At 39.5% G+C, this 5213-nt stretch overlaps 1 pseudogene; it reads right to left on the bottom strand.

Moving 5' to 3' along the window:
• Positions 1-1182: 1182 nt before the first annotated feature.
• Positions 1183-4033, bottom strand: LOC100726012 (kinesin-associated protein 3-like; annotated as a pseudogene).
• Between the last annotated feature and the right edge of the window lie 1180 nt (positions 4034-5213).

The following is a 5213-nucleotide window of genomic DNA, read 5'->3' as shown; positions in this document are numbered from 1 at the left end:
CCTTTCCATCACCCACCTGACATCTGCAGGCTCCAGGGGAAGCACAGGGTTTTCATCAGAAGCAGACTTCAGGTCTGGAATGTTGCCCCAGCAGCTTTATCTTCTTAACCCGCATGGCAGATGTGTAATCTAAAGAAAGCCACCAGGAAACTAATAATGCATTGCCCATTTAGTAGTAAGTTTTTATACGAACTCAAATTTTTTAATTGAAGCTGCTAAAAGTACTTTAACCAGATGATAAAAACATAAACAGCCAGATAAACAGGTAAGAAAACATACAGAACATGCAAAGCAATTGCATTAATTTGGAGTGTACTCATAAACACATTGGTCATGTTGAATTATAGCAAACATTTTCTTAGTTTTAGGTTTATATATTATAAATAGCAGATTAGTGAGTTAGGATTTTCCTTAGGGGATATCAATTAGTATGCCTTTTTTCTTATTTAAGTCACAACAGTATTTTCTTTAATACTTTAAGTTACTCTTTTTTTTCCTGTTAGTTAACAATATCAGTCAGAAGAGGGAAAGAGAGAGAGCTATAGATCGCTAGATTGGATCTTTGTTCAATCATTTTCTCTTATTATAAAACCAAATTTGAGGTCTTTTCTCTTTACTTTTTAATTTACATTTAGGGGAACATAGAAAATAATCAACCATTTCATCTTAAATTGGTCCCAAATTCATAAAACAGAAACTAAAGATGAATTTTGGGGGAGATAGATAGTTACCCAATATCACTTAAGATGTACTACGTCCCATTAAGATCGCCCTTATGTATTTTGAAAAGAGATATGGAGAAGAAACAAAAAAAAGGAAAAAAGAGAAATGACAGAATTGAAGGGTCAGATTTCCCAAATAGAAGCCCGTCTTTTTCCCAAGGTCAGATCTGCTACTAAATGTATATAATGTAGAATATTCCAGTTTAATCATTTTTCAACATTCACTTTTGAATCTCATGGGAAATGGTATTCAACATCCAGATGTAGTTGGATGAGTGCACGATGTTAGCAGCAACTGTACTCAACTACCCTGAAGGGGATGGAGTTAATCTGCCACAGAGAATAAGGAAAGATAAGAAACATAGACCCACAATATATCAACATGCACCACAAGGCCAAAGTCACAGTTAACCCCACCCATGCAGATTTCTTCTGAGAGCATATACAGAAAGGAGTAATTTCATTGAAACCCATAGCCATAGTATAAAAGTTCATCCGTATGGAATCCATCACCTGTGGCAGGGTATCCAAGAACACCAATGGTTGGCCAAAGCCATCCATTCCAAGGCTGCTGGGAAACAAATGCACCCCTACTACATCTCAGTTCTGAGAGTGACATCCCCTGAAGAACTGTGAATTTTAGCTCCTCCAGAGGAAAATTATCAGAGCTATAAAAAGGTCAGATCTTTTCAGATCATCTCCTTCGTGGATAGGTTGCTGAATTCAATAATCACTATACAAGTACTGCTACACTCATCCATCTGATAACTCTCCACCATCTCCATTCACTGAGAGTTACACCAGCAAAACTTCATCCTCTGAATTTTCCTATGCCACAGTTTACCATATTCTGTGGTAATATCCAATGTACCACCACATATCTTTCTGATTTCATTATTTTCAATCATCAGATCCATGAGATATGCTAGATCCTGAGTTTCCTTGATTATAACATCTCTCATGTTTGGTAGAAAATTACCTAGTAGAAGATATAAATTGGCCAACACAAAAATTCATCATCTTTTTGTTGAGAATTTAGCGAATCAAAAAGGGCAGGAATTATTCCAGGTATAGGTAACAATGCAGCACAATAGTCACCCATGGATACAGGTCCTTACAGCACTTCTAAAACAAGATCAGCTTCTGAAATATCTGGTTTTAGTTTATCTTTGAGGTGTGGAACCAAGTTGTACTTCTTAACAATCAGTTCCCAGGCCAACTCTGGAGTGGTTGGATTTGCCAGAGTTCCCAAATATATGATCACAAAGTCCTCCTCTTCTTCACTATAGATCCGTGCTTCAAAGTCCCCAAAATAATCAATAAACAAATTTTATTTGGGCTATTATGCTGCAAAATGTTTCCAATCATTTTCATTAGCAATGGATGCTTGGACATCAGAGTCCTTTGTCAAGAGCATCTTCAGCCCATTTCCTTCAGAGATCAGTTCAAGGTCACTCTTGGATTAGCCGCAAGATGAATACAGAGAGAAAAGGGTTCCACATCAATTCATTTATCTGAACATTCAAGGAGCAGCTTCATTACCTGTAGGATACAGTCAGCATATACAAATGGTGATTTAAAGCTATCACTCATGTTTATGTGGCAAAGCACAAATATTGCTATTTGCTTATAGTTTTCATGGCCTAGGAGTGAGTACAGTCATTGTGGAGGAACTTGTACCATCTTACTGCTCAGCCTTTGTCAAAGGACAGGTTTAGTAAAAGCCAGAGAGTAAGATTCAGCAAATATTTATGCTCACAAGCTTTCAGTTTTACCAGTTTTTCAACAATATCCACTTCTACCATATCATTTTTATTTTACATAAAATGCTGAAATTCTTTAAGAAAGTTACAAGTAGAACCCGCTGTTCAAAACTGTTCTACTCAAGAGCTTTCACCAACATCCCTCATTTTCAGTTATTCCTCATCTTCAGTTCTGCACAAGTATTCTCAGCAAAACTCAGAAACAAATAAAGAACAACTTGTAATAACTGTCCTTGTTTGACCCCCTACCTGTGGTATTTTGTAGAGGTTTTTCATAACCCTTTGAAAGAGTTAGTTTTCAAGGTTTTCATCAATAGCCTTCCTTCTAGAAACTTCTTCCTGCCAAAGCTCATGTCTTTTTAACTCATGATCAATGATGTTCACACACAGAGCTCTGATTTCATAGTTAGTGAGTACTCCATGAATCTGAGCAAAAAAAAAGATGTAAATTGTATTTGTAGCTAATGCAATGCTTTGCTTCCAGTTTTCTCTCACCATCTTGCTAGTACACAGAGAGCCTTTTCATTCCATTGTCCTTCAAAGTTATCAGGATTTCAAGCAAGCCCCAAGATCAGAACAGAATGCTAACAGTGTCAGGAATATCTTCAGACAACAACTCAGTGTATTCTATGCCTTTAATGCTGGTAATGCCACCAATCTCCATTCCTTCAGAAGGGAGTGGGCATTCAGGTTTGCATTTCCTAACACTGAATCACAGTGATTTTGCAGTTGTACTATAGCTGTTCTACTTCATTTACTTTGAGGGACGAATACATTTCTGTGCATTGACTACCTTCTATACCAGGCAAGTTATATATCTGCGGTGGCATTAAGACCCTTCAGAGAAATCATTTGTTGGCATTTCTTTCATTCTCCCAACACTTCTCCAAGAATGGCAGGTTCTGCTTCATATTGAACAGTCAATGCTTTTGCTGAAGGATGTATATCATTATTACCTAGTTTAACTTTCCTTTGAGGAATGGGATGTCCCCTCCCTGCATGGTGCAGCTGAGAGGCCAGTGGGCTACTTCCATGGACATGGATCAAACACCCTCACCCAAGGGGAGGACTCTCCCAGGCAGATAAGGCCCCTCAGCTGCCAGTGCTTCCCATAGTGAGGCCATGGCTCTTCCGATAGCAATGATCCCCAACTGCTACCTAGACATCAGTGTGGGTCTATGGGGCCCTCCTGAGGCCCATGCACCAAGCCACAAAGCCAAATTTAGTAATTTTTTGAGTCAACTAACATTAGTGAGGCTAGAGAATTTTATTTAGGTTTTGCTTCCATGACAATTATGAGCTGTTAGAGGTCCCTAGAGCCAGAAATCTGGGTGTTCCAGTCTCTAGAAGAGAGGCAGCCATCCAGGGAGGGAGCTGTGGCTTTGCTATGGTTGGACAGGAATCAGCAAGGTAGAAGCCATGCACTGCTGAGATCATTAAGAGAATAGAGGCCAGCAACTGGAGGTGGCCAGAGCTGCAATGGTCAAGAGAAAGAAAGGGGCCTGCTGGGAGCCATTTGTACCTTGGGTGCAGCACAGCTCTCAACATTCGCAGGTCTACTTGGGCATGCACACCTACAATCCCAGTCACTGGGAGGTTGAGGCACTGTGAGTTCAAGGCCAACCTGGGCTACATAGTGAAACTCTGTCTCAAAAAGACCCAAAAAAAAGTTTCCAGGGGAAGAATGGTAAGAGGATGGAGAAATAAAGATAAGAGACAGAAAACTGAGGTCAGGTGGAAGAGTGGTGTATTTATTTATACACTTGGGAAGTTAATTCAATTGATTCAATTTCAGGCCCTCTGCCTAGCAACTTATTTGCCTGGCTCACTTAGGCATCTTGGAGCTGCATTCTTGGAGCTGGAACAGTTTGTTTATATGGCTCACCTTATGTGTGCAGTGTTCTCAGAACTGGACCTTGCTTTTACCTCTCCTGTGTGATTGATTTCCAGCTTCAGCCACTCCCCACGTCTCCCCCTTTTCTGTTTTGTAATTGTAAGAAATCAGTGGTCAGGTGAAATTGGAGGAACTGTGTTTGGATGATTTTTTAGATCTTTTCATTCTGGAACTCTTCCCATTTTGAGTGAACCTACTTATTTAGGCTAAAAGTTTTTAGTTCAACTATTTTAGGTATCTGTAGTCAGCAGTTTGACTCTCTACAGTTCATTAATCCATAACTTTTAGTCAGTTACCAGTGTAGCTGGCAATTGTCCAAAGGTGTTAGTGATTTGAGTTTCTTTTATAGCTTACATATTACTGTGGCATTGTTCTGTATGTTTTGTGGTTATACTGTTCTGCTGAATGTTCAAGACCAAGTTAAGACCAAGTTAAGTTAGTACAGTGAGATCTGTAGTAGTTACAATCAGTCTTTGGTATCTATCAAGTTCAGTTAATTTCCTCAGCAATTTAAATAAGAACCATGCACAGCTCCTCTTAGTATTTCTGTCAGTGTCAGATCTCTGGATGAGTCATGGCTAGTACCTAACCAAGTTCCTTTCTGCGAGAGAGTCTTCTCTCCTGGTGACTCTCCTCTGGCACACTGCATATCACTGATCACTTTTCTCTGTGGTCCCACAATTCCCTCAGTCAGAAGACCAGTAACTCACCATGTTTTATGATGTTGCAGTAGACATTCTCTTATGTCCTGGGTCCTCACTGACCTTGGAGGTCTGGGGCAAAAATATTAGCCCATCTATTCTTCCAATTTTTTATCTCCAAACCTCAGTTTTT

This window comes from Cavia porcellus, unplaced genomic scaffold (genome assembly GCF_034190915.1).
Source record: "Cavia porcellus strain 051 isolate PalLab524CR breed Dunkin Hartley unplaced genomic scaffold, mCavPor4.1 scaffold_27, whole genome shotgun sequence".
Classification (NCBI taxonomy): domain Eukaryota; kingdom Metazoa; phylum Chordata; class Mammalia; order Rodentia; family Caviidae; genus Cavia; species Cavia porcellus.
Note: the sequence above shows the minus strand (reverse complement) of the source record. Positions and strands in the feature narration are given on the sequence as shown.